This window comes from Schistocerca cancellata, chromosome 1, assembly GCF_023864275.1.
Source record: "Schistocerca cancellata isolate TAMUIC-IGC-003103 chromosome 1, iqSchCanc2.1, whole genome shotgun sequence".
NCBI lineage: Eukaryota > Metazoa > Arthropoda > Insecta > Orthoptera > Acrididae > Schistocerca > Schistocerca cancellata.
This window is the reverse complement of record NC_064626.1, coordinates 544,334,434-544,352,341: the sequence shown is the minus strand read 5'-3', so window position 1 is coordinate 544,352,341 and position 17,908 is coordinate 544,334,434.

Sequence of the window (17,908 nt, the reverse complement as noted above, 5' to 3'; positions counted from 1 at the left end):
TGAATATGTTGGGAGAGGATGAACTCGAATACCTTACTGAACATGGACGTGAGGCAGATGGGATAATACGAAGAAGTGTCAGAGGGGGGTTGGTTTCGTTTGGGTACCCCCAACCTGGAAGTCTTCCACAGGTCAGGGTTAAAGCCAGTGGAGAGGATGACATTATACACGGTAGCAAGGACAGCCAGGAAGGAAGAGGTGGGGTTCTTTGAGGTGCCAGTAGGTGACACCGTCGTGACCAGGGGCAGTGTTGCGTTTGGAGTATGAGTTCGATGTCAAGTGCTGCAATGGGAGTGTTTATGTCTGAGGGTGGGAGGGTGGGGGTGACTGATCCAAGTACTGGAAACTGGGGGCGAGTGGCGGATGGAGGTATCTGAGAGTTCAAGGACCGTGGGGAAGAGGGATTACTCAGAATGAGGATCGTCGAGAATGGAGAAGACCTCGGAGAGGTGGAAGGGCAAAATGGTTATCCTTACTGAGGCTGTTAGGGAAGTGCCGGTCGTCATGGAGAGGGGGGTAATGCGGGGCGGGATGGTTACCACCAAGATGGCGGAAGGCAGAGCAGTACTTGGAGAAGTTGACAGGGAGGGCGGAGATGAGACGTGTGAATGTCTGGCGCCAGTCCCAGCGTTTCTTTGCTGTTACGGGCTTGCGGATGTGTCGTAATTGCCGGTGGCCGAGGAGTGTATCCCGGTCACGACTGCGGAGGAGGGAGTGGTAAAGCTGGAGGGATTCGTGGAGGAGAAGGACGGCCTGTGAAGGAAGAGCAGGACGGTGTGGGTGGATAAATTTGGTAGGAGCCGGGGCAAGCACGATTTTTCGGTTATATACCCACGATTACGTCCGCTGGCGCCAATCAGAGAGATACAAACTGACGCTTGCGCGGAAGGTTAGTTGGGCAGTTCATAGCAACTACGGCCCGCCGGGGGACAGAGCAACGTCAGATGGCGTGAGTGGCCGGCGCCAAGTTTTGAACTGCCGCTCCCTCCTCCCTACAAGCGTTAAGCACCCGCCGTTGACTCCTTTCGACATTCAAAGCCCGCCCCCACGCCCTACTCAGCGTATAGCCCTGGTCTCTGTTAAAACTGTTGCTGTTCGTTCTAATCTCAGTCGCCTCTTTTATATTAGATTACCATTATGTTGACGCATGAGCCAAGACTCTCGTGTTCTCTAACGGTATTTTGTGTTATTTTCCATGCTATGTTCAGGTATGGCCTACTTATCAATCTCCCTTTGTTTAATGTGTCTCTTGTGCTCGATACAATGCGGCCTATATACTTGGATGCTGCCACACTCGCAAGAGACATCATACACACTGGGCACCCGAACAGCTATATTGCCTTTAGCAGGAGGCAATACATCTCGTATCTTGGGGGCGTGCGGGAACATAGCTGCCATGGACTCCCCAACTTACCTCCCAAGCACGTGTCGTTTCGGCTCTCTCTGATGGGTGCCAACGGCCGCAGTCACGGGTATATAAGCGGAAAATCGTTCCAGCCTCGACAGTCGATAGTTTTACTGCTGATGACGATGACGGAGATAGCCATCCAAAGCTCGAGAATTTTATTCGAACTGACGCGGCTTGAAAACCGAGAAGAGTGTATTCTGAGATTAGAGGAGGCACGCCGCTCTCTCACTTTAATTACACTGTCGGTCAGATTCATATTCATATTTTAGGTCATGATCTGCATATTCACCAGTGCTACATTTGGTATGTGTGGTTTATGACTCTTTTGCACGAATAAATTGTGGGTAGAGTGCTCATATAACTGCATGTTTAGTCTGTAGAGAACATGTACCCAAGGGGCCGTAGTGGAAGAGACGGAGAACAGGGAGAAAGATTTATTGCGAGCTATAAATGTTGTGTCCAGTGACCTGGATGTGCGAGTGATTCGAGGAAGCAGTGTTCGGTGAATTGTTCAATAATTGTTCAAATGGCTCTGAGCACTATGGGACTTAACATCTGAGGTCATCAGTACCCTAGAACTTAGAACTACTTAAACCTAACTAACCTAAGGACATCACACACATCCATGCCCGAGGCAGGATTCGAACCTGTGACCGTAGCGGTCGCGCGGCTCCAGACTGAAGCGCCTAGAACCGCTTGGCCACACCGGCCGGCGGTGAATTGTTCCTGCAGAGCGACTTCGGGCTGTGGCACTTCCACTATTCCCACTTAGCGGAATGTGCATAGAGGAACCCATTTAAGAGAGACTGCTGTAATCTGAGTTTTTATGTTGTATCAATGCGGACTGTCCAAAGAGTCTACAAGGAAGCCACATAATATGGCGTAAGAACTGTGGTGGTAAGAATATACTATACGATAAGGGCAGAAGTCGAGTGTCACTCCTTCTCAATGATCATCGATTTCAGGAATTACTGCATCCATTGAGCGCAGATTCATCTATGCCACATTTCTAGCGAACACAAAAACCAGACAGTAGCCGGCTGAAGGCGTGTTATCATGTGTGCCCAGTCGCCATTCTTCCTCTTTTCAAAAAATGAAAGATCCCAAGCGCACCGATTGCCCAACGAGTCACTGTGGTCGAGCGGTTCTCGGTGTTTCAGTCCGGAACCACGCGGCTGCTACGGTCGCAGGTTCGAATCCTGCCTCGGGCATGGATGTGTGTGATGTCCTTAGGTTGTTTAGGTCTAAGTAGTTCTAAGTCTAGGGGACTGATGGTCTCAGATGTTAAGTCCCATAGTGCTTAGAGCCATTTGAACCATTTGAGAGAATGAATGCGCAATATACTGCTGGTGCAGTTCAGGTCGGAGGTGGTTCCGTGATTCTTTCGGAGTGCTTTTCGTACCACGACTTGGGCCCTCTTACTCAAGTTACCCTGATCATTGACCAGTGCGTTTTCTACAACATTCCCCGTGACCAGTGGTTGTCCTTTCTTCTATATCTTCGTGCTGAATAGGCTGTGGTCATTGCGTCTTCCAAGATGACACCTACGATGTTCACAGGGGTGCATGCATACGTCCGTGGTTTGGAGAACACTGAGGCACCATATTGCACCTCGACTGACCCCGTAAATCACCCGCTGTTAATTCCATAGACAAAGTCTGGGATTAGCTGGAATAGCTGGTGAAAATTAGTGACCAATATCCCCTCACTTTGTAAGCTCTGTGGTATCTAATCATCAACGAGTGGCTTCAACTGGATATGGAATACCTAAAGTAACTTGTTGAGGCCCATCCTCGCTGAAATAAGGCCATTGTCAAAGCTATGGACGGTGTTGTGCGGTGTGAGGGTGATATTTCTTGGGCTCGCAATTCTTTGTCCAGTATGCTGACGTTATTTTCAATTACAGTACTCTGAGTTTCCAGGCATATCTGAAGAAAGTCGCCTTACTGCGTAAGTGATGAGTAGAGATAGTATAGGAATAAGTACTAAAATCTTACCATTAATAAATTAAATGTTACAATACGTAATAGAAGTTTAAGAACTGGAAAAAACTATAGATATTAATGCTAATAGGACAGATTTTAAGGAAGAGGTTTAACTGAGAAATCAGAAGTCACTTTTAGTGACAAATTTCCAAAGTTTTGACCACAAGCTTTTGATTCACACAGTAGGTGCGCCCGCGTCCTATGAAATATGTTCGGTCTCAAGAACTGACAAGGACTAGCGACAAATGTGAATGTGTGAACAAAGTGTTTTCTGGTTCTTTTCCTATGTATGGTGTTGTAACGGCTACTCAGCTGCAACCAAGCTAGGTGATAAATTATGGATTAAGATTTAGTCTTTTTCAGCATGGTTAGGTGGCAAAAGTCGTGGGGTACTCCTAATACTGTGTCAGACATTTTTTTGCCCGGCGTAGTGCAGGAACTCGATGTGCGATGGACTCAACAAATCGTTGGAAGTCGTCTGCAAAAATATTGAGCCATACTGCTTCTATAGACGAGCCGTCTATAATTGTGAAAATGTGGCAAGCGCATGCTTATGTGCACAATTTGGCCTCTCGATTATGTCCCATTAATGTTGGATGACTTCATGTCGAATGATCTGGATGACCAAATCATTGGCTCAAATTGTGCAAAATGTTCTTCAAACCAATAGCGAATAACTGTGTCCCGGTGAAATGACGCATTGTTATACATAAAAATTCCATTTTCATTTGGGAACATGGAATTCATGAATAGCTGCAAATTATCTCCTTGTAAACTACCATAGCCATTTTCAGTCAATGATCGGTTCAGTTGAACCGGAGGACCCCATACCAGTAGGGAGCCACCACCAGCTTCCACAGTGTCTTGCTGATTTAGGGGGACCTGTGCCGCACTCAAACCCTACCACTGGCTCTTACTATTTGGAATCGGGGCTCATTTGACCAGGCCACATTTTTTCAGCTATCTAGGGTCCAACAGATATGGTCACGAGCCTAGGAGAGACGTTGCAGGCGATGTCGTGCTGTTAGCAAAGGCACTCGCATCGGCCGTCTGCTGCCACAGTCCATTAGCACCAGGTTTCGCCGCACTGTCCTAATGGATATGTTTGTCGTACGTTACACACTGATGTCTGCATTTATTTCAGACAGTGTTACTTGTCTGTTAGCACCGACAGCTCTAGGCAAACGCCACTGCTCTCGGTCGTTAAGTGAGAGCCGTCAGCTACTGCGTGGTGAAAGATAATGCCTGAAATGTGATATTCTCGGCACCCTCTTCGCACTGTGGATCTCGGAATACTGAATTTCCTAACGATTTTCGAAATCGAATACCTCAACTATCTAGCTCCAACTACCATTCCTCGTTCAGAGTCTGTTAATTCCCGTCGTGCAGCGATAATCAGGTCTGAACCTTTTTCACATGAATCTTCTTGTTTTTGAACTGGGATATGAACGATATTATCTCGACCATAACCGTTTAGCACTCCTGTTTCCAGATGACCGTCAAATGGAAGCTGTAGGCCTTCTGTTTTACAGAATTAATATTAATCTAATGAAACTCTGTCTCGAAACCTGGCAGAAAACCCCCAGAGATTCTGATATTATGTAAAGTACACGAGCGGCCAGAGGCAATCAATAACTTCACTGCATAATGACAACGGTAATGTTATTGGTGACAAAGCCACTAAAACAGAGTAACTAAACACAGTTTTCCGAAATACTTTCACCAAAGAAGACTAAGTAAAATTCCAAAATTCGCATCAAGAACTGCAAACATTAGTAAGGTAAAACTCGAAATCCTGGGTGTAGCGAAACAGATTAAATCACGTAATAAAGGCAAGACCTCCGGTCCAGACTGTATACCATTCAGGTTACTTTCCGAGTATGCCGATACAATAGGTCCATACTTAGCAAATCATATACGGCTGCTCGCACATTGAAAGAGCTGTAGATAAGTACTGGAAAGTTAAAAAAGTCAGAACAATACCCAAGAAAGGAAATAGGAGTAATCCACTGAACTGAAGACCAATATCGCTAAAATCTATATACAGTAGGATTTTGGAACATTCGCTGTCCGCGAACATTACGCATTACCATGAAGAAAACGATTTATTAACGAACAGCCAACACGAATTGACAAAATATAGTTCACGTCAAACACAGCTACCACTTTAATCAAATTGCGTGCCTATGGAGTATCGTCTCAGTTGTGCATTTCGATTCGTGATTTCCTGCCAGAAAGGTTACAGTTCGTAGCAACTGATGGAAAGTCTTCGAGTAAAACAAAAGTAATATCTGTCGTTCCCCAAGGAAGTGTTGTGGATACTCTGTTGTTCCTAGTCTACATAAATGATCCGAACAGCCCTCTTAGATTCTTTGCAGTTGATGCTGCCATTTACCGTCTAGTAATGCCATCAGAAGGACAAAACCAACTCAAAAGTGATTTGAGCAAGATATATGTATGGTGTGGAAATTGGCAGTCGTCTGTTAATAATGATAACTGTTAAGTCATCCACGTAAGCACGAAAAGGAATCCACTATACACGATAAATCACATAAATCTAAACGCTGCAAATTCAACTACAGACATAGGAATTACAGTCACGAATAATTTAAATTGAAACGATCACATAGATAATGTTGTGGCGAATGCAAACCAATGACGGTGATATGTTGGCAGAACACTTAGGAATTGCAGCAGGTCTACAAAAGAGACTCCTTACACTACGCTTGTTCGCCCTCTTCTGGAGTGCTGCTGTGCGGTATGGGATCCGTACCATCTAGGATCGACGAAGACATCGAAAAAGTCCAAAGAAGGGCAGCTTGGTTTTTTATTATCGCAAAATAGGGTGTAGAGTGCCACGGATATGATACGTGATCTGTGGTGCCAGTCCTTAAAAGAAAAGTGTTTTTCGTTGCGATAGGATCTTCTCGTGAAATTTCAGTCACCAACTTTCTCCTCAGAGTGTGAAAATACTTTGTTGGTGTCACCTACGTAGGGAGGAATGACTGTCATAATAAAATAAGAGCAATCAGAGCCCATACGGAGAGATTTAAGTTTTTCCCGCGCGCTGTACGAGTCTGGAATGGAAGAGAAATAGCTCGAAGGTGGCTTGATGAACCCTCTGCCAGGCACTTAATTGCGAACTGCAGCGTAATCGTGTAGAAGTAGATGCTGCAAGTCTTGCTTTGGACCTACTGTGGTTTTACGAGCCAAGCTGTCAAGAACTATTTTTCTTGTTTAATAATGGATACAGGATTCCGTAAGTGCACCATTAAGGTGTAGATACAGTTATTATTAAAATCTACGACAAGCTAAATTTTTACATTTATGGTAAAATTACGATCAATAGAAATGCCGTTGGCTAGGGCCTCCCGTCGGGTAGACCGGTAGCCTGGTGCAAGCCATTCGAGTTGACGCCACTTCGGCGACTTGCGTGTCGATGGGGATGAAATGATGATGATAAGGACAATGCAACACCCAGTCCCTGAGCGGAGAAAATCTCCGACCCAGCCGGGAATCGAAACCGGGCCGTTAGATACGACATTCCGTCGCGCTGACCACTCAGCTAACAGGGGCGGACAAAATTACGAGTATGCCCAGAAATCGATGTTAAATAAAACAACAAAACCAACGCATAGCAGTCTGACGAGTGAATTAAATTAGGTGACATCAGATTACAGCTGCGTGCTACTTGAAACAGTCAGGAAACATGCTTCAGTTTTTTACCTTGTCCGTATGCTTGTCCAATGCTAGAAATAGTGACATACACGTATCGGTCTATTATTACACTATATTATAGACACCCATTGTACGAATCCGCGCGAAATGCCCTTTACGTGTGCAGTTCGTCACAAAACCGTGTGCGTAACACGGAATACTTGCCAGGTGACCAGGTGTACCTTTCCCGGTTTCCAATGACTGCAAGACTGAACAAAAGCGGTGGAGGCAACGCGCGGCTGTGGAGTACCAGCGGAGTACAGTAAGGTACCGCCCAGCAGGCGACAGCCGTGGCTCGGAGAGCCGGTGTTTATGTGATGGGGCCGTAACTCAGGCGGCAGGTATTAGCGGAGGTGTGGTGGAGCGGCGTTGGTGGGGGGGAGGCAGGGACGGAGGGGGGGGGCATGCTAGTCGCCACAAATTACGACCGGCGTCGCGCTGCCCGCCGGACGCCAGGGCAGACAGAGTTATGGACAGATGAGTAAGTGCGACGCAGCGTCGCACCAGCCACTAGGGGATCGCCATTAATGCACCGAGCAGGCCAGGCGCATACTAACTGTCAATCCCTGTGAAATGTTGCCTCACACCTTGCCGAGATGGTGTAGTGTCACTCACTTCATCCTGCTGCGTTCTGAAGTCTACCTCCAACAATTAAATAGTTGATAGCCTTGCGCTCGCCATTAGAATATGCATACGGAGGGTCCCTGGACTCCTCTTCTTGGTAATTTCCAAGAATGATTGCCTATCGAAGCGATGGGTCCAAACGATACATATCGAACGTGCGATCGTACATCGATCATCCTACTCTGGCGGCCGTTATGAGTATGTTTAGTTGGTTACTACAGCAACGACAAAAGAAGAGCGTTACAAAAATACTTGTAATTGCAAAGGAGACGACTTACTTACTCGTCGTCGGTGTTGTCGTCATGTGAAAGTCCATTACGGTGGTCTGGATGGATAATTTGTAAGAATCGAACCATGTATTCTTCCTGATACTCGTTCGTTTTCCGCACTGTCCGGAATGAAATTGTAACGCTATTTCAGCATCGCAACTGTTCTTATGAAGTTTTACACACTTCGCACCACCACAGTCTGCACAGTCCCTTCTTTCCTCGACCGGTAGTACTCCATATTTGCGACAAAAAGTTGAACAATTTTCTACGCTGGATAAACATGGAATTAGATTCTTCCATGTGAGAGAATCTGCCGAAGAAATGTCAAGAGCTCCAGACATCCCGTTCACTCACGACATAAATCGTCTGGGTTTCCCTAGCAACTCACAAATAATTCGCGGAGGTATGCAGTATCGAGCAAGTAAGGGAACGACAAAAACAGATCACAAATAATAGATCACAACGCCCGCCACTGGGGTCGCATGATCGATTTCCGATCGCACGTTCGATATGTATCGTTTGGACCCAGCAATTCCGATAGGCAATCATTCTTGGAAATTACCCTCTTCTTAGCAGTGTAATCCACAGGCTATGTTAAGTATGCTCCCCAGCAAACTACACTGTTGTGCAAAATTTAAGGAGGAAAGTAATTTTCTCACGATACGTAGCTGCGAAGTACAGTTGTAAAAAAAACTGTAGGATAACGTAGACTATAGTAAGTACGAGTAGACTGTAGTAGATTCCTTACGACGGCTATTCGAAAAGAAAGGTACGATAGTTCGCGAAATTGAAACGATAGTGAAAATCAGATAAAACTTTCACATATGTGTTGGGCAGTGTCTGTTGTATGCATCCCGTAACTCTTTTTAATTCTGAGCACACAGTGAGCACGTAAAGATGCCTATAACAATAATGTCTCCCGCCACGTGTGGGTCCCCACTGAGAGGTTCCTCCTAATTGCAATCAACACAACATAACATACCTATCGTGCATTTCCTTATTCATGACAATTCTCGGCCACGCACCGCAGGGGCAATGAGGATGCCCCTGCAGTGTTTTAGGGGGGGGGGGGTGTTTGATCATCTACAACATAGCCCAGACTTGGCTCAGTCCGATGTTCATCTCCGCTCTCATGGACCACTGGCTATGGAGACGGCATTTTGGCGCAGACAACGAACTGCAGACCAGCGTAGAAAAGTGGCGGAAAGCACAGGCGACCGCCTTCTATGACGAGAGCATTGGAAAGTCGGTACAACACTATGACAGATGTGTATGTCGGAGAGGCGACTATGTACAGTAGTAGCTGGAATGTACAGCAAACTGTTGCAAATAAAATAGCTTGGATTTTCACTGCACTTTCCATTTCGCGACCGATAGGACCTTTATAGCTGTCGTTGAAGCTTTGGTCAGTTAAGGTCGGAACCACCTTACCTTTGCCTTAGGTATTACAGGCGTATCGGGTGTTATCTAATGACAATTACTTTCGTTGCGCATGCAATCTGTGTCTTAGGACGAGTCCCCTAAAAACCGGAATCGGTGAACCGTCTAGAAACTGAGTAAGGATATACAAAGGGCCAAGTAACTTACAGAACATTTTTTTTCTACATAGATATCCTCCTGCCTGTTACTTAAAAGTACACAAAATCCATAGCATAATTGAAAATTTCAGTGTTTAATTCAGGTTTTATTAGCGAATTATTGACTTGTAACGTGACACAGAGGGATGTCGCAGCAGAAATAAAGAAAGCAATACAAATTTAACACATAGCTCTAGAAAATGCAATTTCCTCAACATAAAGCAGAATAAATACATGAAATCACTTCAATACTTCGTCGAAATTATACAAAACATGTTTCTGTTATTCATAAACAACTTTCGCATTTACCAAAAATAATAGGAAACTCTTAAGTTTGATCGTGGTGAGGAACGATGCCTTGAGCACAAAATAAGAGCATATACCAGTATGTATATTACGTTAGAGCATTTAAATGTACTTGCATCAAATGTGCAGAAGTTAGGTGATTAACTAGTTTTTATTAGTTATAAAAAGCAATTTATATTCTGTAAGGTTACAAAATCCACAATAGGCTAATAGTGAATGATGTGTTGTTCTAATTATGTGCTAAACACATTGGCTCCCAGTTACGCACACACATTCATTTATGTTTCCTTCCCTACTAGTGCCACGAATACTACCGGTAATCTACATCTACATCTACATCCATACTCCGCAATCCACCTGACGGTGTGTGGCGGAGGGTACCTTGAGTACCTCTATCGGTTCTCCCTTCTATTCCAGTCTCGTATCGTTCGTGGAAAGAAAGATTGTCGGTATGCCTCTGTGTGGGCTCCAGTCTCTCTGATTTTATCCTCACGGTCTCTTCTCGAGATATACGTAGGAGGGAGCAATATACTGCTTGACTCCTCGGTGAAGGTATGTTCTCGAAACTTCAACAAAAGCCCGTACCGAGCTACTGAGCGTCTCTCCTGCAGAGTCTTCCACTGGAGTTTATGTATCATCTCCGTAACGCTTTCGCGATTACTAAATGATGCTGTAACGAAGCGCGCTGCTCTCCATTGGATCTTCTCTATCTCTTCTATAAACCCTATCTGGTACGGATCCCACACTGGTGAGCAATACTCAAGCAGTGGGCGAACAAGTGTACTGTAACCTACTTCCTATGTTTTCGGATTGCATTTCCTTAGGATTCTTCCAATGAATCTCAGTCTGGCATCTGCTTTACCGACGATCAACTTTATATGATCATTCCATTTTAAATCACTCCTAATGCCTACTCCCAGATAATTTATGGAATTAACTGCTTCCAGTTGCTGACCTGCTATATTGTAGCTAAATGATAAGGGATCTTTCTGTCTATGTATTCGCAGCACATTACACTTGTCTACATTGAGATTCAATTGCCATTCCCTGCACTATGCGTCAATTTGCTGCAGATCCTCCTGCATTTCAGTACAATTTTCAATTGTTACAACCTCTCGACAAGCCACAGCATCATCCGCAGAAAGCCTCAGTGAACTTCCGATGTTATCCACAATGTCATTTATGTATATGTGAATAGCAACGATCCTACGACACTCCTCTGCGGCATTCCTGAAATCATGCCATTTACTACATCTTTTATGTAGTTTACCGAAACTACCGAACCGTAGTAGCGCAACTCTATTGCCAAGTAACTTAGCGCGATGAAAGTTGGACCGTACAAAAAAAGTACTACTACATTACAGTACAGAAGGGAACTGAAAGAAATACGCAATGAGATGGACAGAAATGACAATAATTACACTGAGGTGACCGCTATTCACGATGGTCTCCTGGACATTACAAACGGCGGGATATTATTCCTAATACGGTATGTGATTATTACGGACGCGCAGCGCGCACCCATGAGTTAAAAAAATGGTTCAAATGGCTCTGAGCACTATGGGACTTAACATCTTAGGTCATCAGTCCCCTAGATCTTAGAACTACTTAAACCTAACTAACCTAAGGACATCACACACATCCATGCCCGAGGAAGGATTCGAACCTGCGACCGTAGCAGTCCCGCGGTTCCGGACTGCAGCGCCTAGAACCGCACGGCCACCGCGGCCGGCCCCATGAGTTAGACGGGGTTCTTGTGGTGGGGCGTTTCACTCCTCCACCAGCACAGCTGATAACTGGTGGTTTGTCGTTGGTGCACGTGGACGCGCTGCAATAAGTCTTCCCAGACCATTCCACATGTAACCCATCCAAGAGCTCCTCCACCTACACTGTTCGATGTGGTTGAGCACAGTCAAGCGCGAAAGTCAAGTCGGGGCCGAAGGTGGTGGTGATTAGTGTTTAACGTCCCGTCGACAACGAGGTCATTAGAGACGGAGCGCAAGCTCGGGTTAGGGAAGGATTGGGAAGGAAATCGGCCGTGCCCTTTCAAAGGAACCATCCCGGCATTTGCCTCAAACGATTTAGGGAAATCACGGAAAACCTAAATCAGGATGGCTGGAGACGGGATTGAACCGTCGTCCTCCCGAATGCGAGTCCAGTGTGCTAACCACTGCGCCACCTCGCTCGGTCGGGGCCGAATGCACCCCTCAAAAGACGCACATGCAAAAGGAGTACTGTGTGACATTAACTGTTACTGGTGAGTGTACCGTCTCCAAAGATTTGGGGGTCAGTAAGAGGGACAACATTATCCTTCCCCACACCAAAACACGTGGGCCGCCAAAATGATTGTGTTCGACATTGTTCGTGGGCACATTACGTATCCTAAAGAGGTGTCACGTGGGAAACGCAATTCAGCCAGGAACATTGAATAGCATCATTATTTTGGTGGTCCAGCTGTTATGGTGTGGGGAGGCCTCCAAATCTTTGAATTCGTTGCATTCACCCATCAACTTAATTGTCATACTGCACTCCTTCTCCACGTGCGTTTTCAGGGGTACATTCGACCATGACATCTTTTTTGCACATGAAAACTCGCGACCGCTTCGAACAGCGCACATGGAACAGCCCTTGGAACGAGAGGATATTCGGCGGATGGATTTACTTGCCCGTTGCCCCGACTTAAATCCCTTAAGAAACTTCTTAACAGTAAATGCGGTAATGCGGTATGAGGTTATGCATCGTCTTTAAGCGGAAGTCATGGCTATTGCTTCCACAATTTGCGTCTTTTTTTTTTACTTTTTCTCAAGGCGTTGAACAAGAATGTCAAGGTAGTACGACTACACTGGCGTAGAGATGGCGTGCAAGGGGGGGGGGGGGAGTCTATCATGCTCCGGGTGCCACTTCGAGGGGTGCCAAATGATCTCCAAGATACACAAGGTTTTCCGGAAAATATATTATTATTTGTGTAATTTCTATACAATGTTTTACTACCTGTGTTTCTGGAGGCGGGCGCGCCAATAGAGTGTAGTGTCGTACCCAGCCGCCGCGGAGGGACGGAGGGAGGGCCTCAATAACCAATAATGTCTTGTGCCCCGGACGCCTATTTGGGAGGGGGGAGGGACGAGCCTTAATAAAGTATCCTGGCCAGCGCCAGTTACGTTCACTACCCCACTGACGGATTGGCACCTATTTTCTGAATCAGAAATGAAAAACCAAAATTCGTCACAATTTATCATTATTTCCAAGAAATTGGGATCAGTTTCCACGGTATTAAAAGTTTCATTACAAACATTTTCACGAGATTGTTTTTGTTTGATTGTAAGAGATTTTGGCACCAGTTCCCCATAACTATTCTCATGTTAAATTGGTTACGTAAAATTTGCCTTACGCATTACTTGTCAATTCCTACAGTTTCAGCAATCGATCGAATACTCAGCCGCCGTTAAGATCGAATCAGATTATCACTTTTGCGATATTTCCATCAGTTTTTAATGTTCGTCCCGGGCGTGAGTGATCTTCATCGTCTTCCCGGCCATCTTGGAATCGGGATCCGAGGTTTCCCCGGCGTACACAAATCTTGAAAATTTCTCGGGTATTCAGCCGAGGAGCGTCGTCCAAAAGTCGGCTTGCCGAAATATCGCGACTTTTGGACGACGCTACCTGGCTGAATACCCGAGAAATTTTCAAGATCTTGGAATCGCTTGAACCACTCAAAAACTCGTGTTCGTGATAAACATTATTCACCTTACCCTTCTTTTAGTCGCAGGTACGTTTCAATAGCAGTTTTTCCAAGTTCGTGTGAAACTTCATTACAGTTCGTTGTTCTGTCATTATACTTATCATTTTCCTGCAAAAACAAAATAAAAGCTCATACACAAACAAAAGCCACGGCCACAATGATTTGTCTGCAGATTCCAGATGCCGCAGTCGTCTGAGAAGGCTTCGTACTTCACAGCTGTCGGTCGCTCCTCTTTGGCGCATGGATACTTACTCTGTGACAGCATCAGTCCCAGTATTTTATAGGCACAGCTCGTATACTCTCTCTTTACGTTCTCATATTTAGGTATGCACTGTGATTCTTTCGTCCCAAGATCCATCCATCCAAACTTTCAGCAACGATTCGTATTATGATGCGTATCAAACCATTCTCTCCTGCTCATTATGTTCTTAATTAGACTTTTTTCTCTTCCACTCCGCAGGGTCATCTTCATTGCATATGATATCTTGCGAACCATGGTTGAAGGGTAACAGACGGATGCCATATTCCTTGACTTCCGGAAAGCGTTTGACTCGGTGCCACACTGCAGACTCCTAACTAAGGTACGAGCATATGGGATTGGTTCCCAAGTATGTGAGTGGCTCGAAGACTTCGTAAGTAATAGAACCCAGTACGTTGTCCTAGATGGTGAATGTTCATCACCGGCCTTGATGGCCGAGCGGTTATAGGCGCTACAGTCTGGAACCGCGCGACCACTACTGTCGCAGGTTCGAATCCTGCCTCGGGCATGGATGTGTGTGATGTCCTTAGGTTAGTTAGTTTTAAATAGTTCTAAGTTCTAGTGGATTGATGACCTCAGATGTTAAGTCCCGTAGTGCTCAGAGCCATTTGAACCATTTATTGAGTGTTCATCGGAGGTGAGGGTATCATCTGGAGCGCCCCAGTGAAATGTGGTAGGTCCGCTGTTGTTTTCTATCTGCAAAAATGATCTTTTCGATAGGGTGGATAGCAATTTGCGGCTGTTTGCTGATGATGCTGTGGTGTACGGGAAGGTGTCGTCGTTGAGTGACTGTAGGAGGATACAAGATGACTTGGACAGGATTTGCGATTGGTGTAAAGAATGGCAGCTAACTCTAAATATAGATAAACGTAAATTAATGCAGATGAAAGGAAAAAGAATCCTGTAATGTTTGAATACTCCATTAGTAGTGTAGCGCTTGACACAGTCACGTCGATTAAATATTTGGGCGTAACATTGCAGAGCGATATGAAGTGGGACAAGCATGTAATGGCAGTTGTGGGGAAGGCGGATAGTCTTCGGTTCATTGGTAGAATTTTGGGAAGATGTGGTTCATCTTTAAAGAAGGCCGCTTATAAAACACTAATACGACCTATTCTTGAGTACTGCTTGAGCATTTGGGATCCCTATCAGTTCGGATTGACGGAGGACATAGAAGCACTTCAGAGGCGGGCTGCTAGATTTGATACGGGTAGGTTTGATCATCACGCGAATGCTTCAGGAACTCGGGTGGGAGTCTCTAGAGGAAAGAAAGCGTTCTTTTCGTGAATCGCTAGTGAGGAAATTTAGAGATCCAGCATTTGAGGCTGACTGCCGTACAGTTTTACTGCCGCCAACTTACATTTCGCGGAAAGGCCACAAAGATAAGATAAGAGAGATTAGGGCTCGTACAGAGCCACATCGGCAGTCATTTATCCCTCGTTCTGTTTGGGAGTGGAACAGGGAGAGAAGATGCTAGTTGTGGTACGAGGTACCCTCCGCCACGCACCGTATGGTGGATTGCGGAGTATATATGTAGATGTAGATGTAGATATTCGCTCATGTAAGAGCAATCCACCTAATCTTCAACGGTCACATTTCAAAGGCTTCATATCGTTCCGTTTTTATCTTCCCCATTTCCATATTCCTCAACCATACAGTGCTATGCGCAAAACATAGCTATTATATTTCTTGCATCATTCTTTCTCATCTGTTCTACTTTCGAGATAGCAGACTTCGTCCACGTTTTCATGACACTGTTAATATGGCCTCCTTCCTTGACATTTAGACACCACCTCACATTTAGCTGCAGTATGCTACGTGGTCACACGCGTTTGCATTGTGTTGTCGAGGATAGGTATTCATTTTACTCTGTGTTGTCTAATTACTAAAGCGACACTCTGTCATATTGTACCATGCGTATTTTAGTCCTATCCCAGATGGCATATTAGCTTAGTAGAACGAACTGAGAAGAACGTCGTAAGTAGCCTTTGTAGCCTATTGCATTACAAATAATGCCTCTGCCATGTATTGGTGTATTTTAGAACACAGTTAAATATTTTAACTACATTAATATATATTACATTTTGTTTTGTGGTACGTTTAGGTCCCACGTCATGAAAGCGACTCAGTAATCACCACAGCACTTGAAATGTTATACATGACTGATACAAGAGGCAGTCAGTCCATCTCCTAAAGTTTATATAGCCTAATTAGATTTTAAATAGATCCTATTAACTAACTACGTGTATATCCTGTGACTTGGACATATCTACTGCTCCTACCTACTAGTACATCAGCTATATTGTAAGCTGATATTGCAATTTTAATTATGATATGCTACAGTGCAGGCACTATTTACAGCTCCTGTCTTTTATTAATGTTTTAATGCGATGCTGGTCATACACACATACGTTATCTAATATAGTTAATATATGGTCATTTTGAAAAAAGAACTACAGATATTGTGATGTTGTGCTTTGTAAAGTGTAGGAAATAATATGGTTGTTGTCTCCAGAGACCTGAAGACGGCGTACTGTAAGACTCAAACCAGCTGCGTATGAATGAAACCAGTAAATACAGCTGAAGTTGTTATCATTATTACATATAAGATCTGCCTTCATCAGCGTCTTGAACAAGTTAACATTTAGCCATCCACGTGCTGCACACACCAGTAAGTTAGTTTTCTTTATGGTAATAATCATATCACAGTCTTCGGCCTCCATAAGTTCTATTTCACTGAACATTAGGCTTCGTTCCTGTTGAGTTTCAGCATCTACTGCCACGTAATCAGCGAATCGTATCATGCTGCTTTTCTGCTCGTGATAAATAACGCCCACGTAGAAGCAGTCCTTTACTTCCCCCATTGCATCTTCAATATAAAACCAAATTGTCAGCTCCGACAGTGAGCAACCACACATTACAATTTTTCAAATTTCGGTTGCTTATCATTCCATCAGTGCTGATTACTCCAGCCTGCTTCACACAAAGGAAATGGATTACTTACTAGAGAAAACCAGGCCACCTAAGAATAAGTGACACTTTATCCAATTCCACGTTATCCAGAAGTCTTCTACAAACGTACGATGCAAAATTGACGGCAGTGCTGAAATAGTTTCTCGGCTGCCCTTGCTTCTCCTACAATCAAACTGGTCCTTCTCTAATCAACATTCAATTGTTCCTTTCATTCTTGGATGAAATACTTCTATTTTACCTACTCATGTGATAATGAACTGATTGCGCAGAGTTTTCAGATTGCCCACTCTTATTTCTTCGAAAGCGCAATAAATACATTCTTTTAAATTCCCAGATTTGTGCAGTTACTTTTCCTATACTCGGCCCGATGCCCGTAAGAGATACCGCTGGTATTTCATCAATATCGCGCACTTGTTCCTTGTGTGTTCGTGCAAATGTTTTCGAAATTCCTGAGTAAGAATTCAATTACGTCTCTCATTTTCTTCCACCACAGCCTCGTTTTCAGTTAACTTAATTTCTTCTTCTGGGCAATTAAAAACTTTTCCCACTTTTATCATCTCGCCTTATTTTCACCAGCGTTCCGCAACTACTACTTTTGACATAATATTGCAGAAGGTTGCAGTAATTACAAAAAAATTAAAAAGATTTGTAGATTTACGCCCTTGGCGGCAGAAACCGTATTCTTCCCCGTAAGTGCAGCAATTATGTGGCAAAGAAGGTGGCAACGCGTGCTGAGAAAGCGTGGATTGTGTATCAGTTCACTAGAATAGTCCAACGTAATTTTGGAACGAGGTGGCAGAAAGATACACCGGGTGACAACAATATTTGGAGGCGTCGTCACAGGTTGGAGCCACAAGATGTCTCTGCAAGAGACACGAATGGGTCAGTCACCATTAACTAAAGAAAAGATTGATTGAGTGGCGGCGAGTTTTCAAAGCAGTAGATAGGTGAACGGAGCAAGCAGATAAGTGAAATTTCCTAGATCGAACATTTGGAATGTCTTTCGCATACTACTGGGAGAGAGTCGACACTGTATTGAATTGCTGCACGC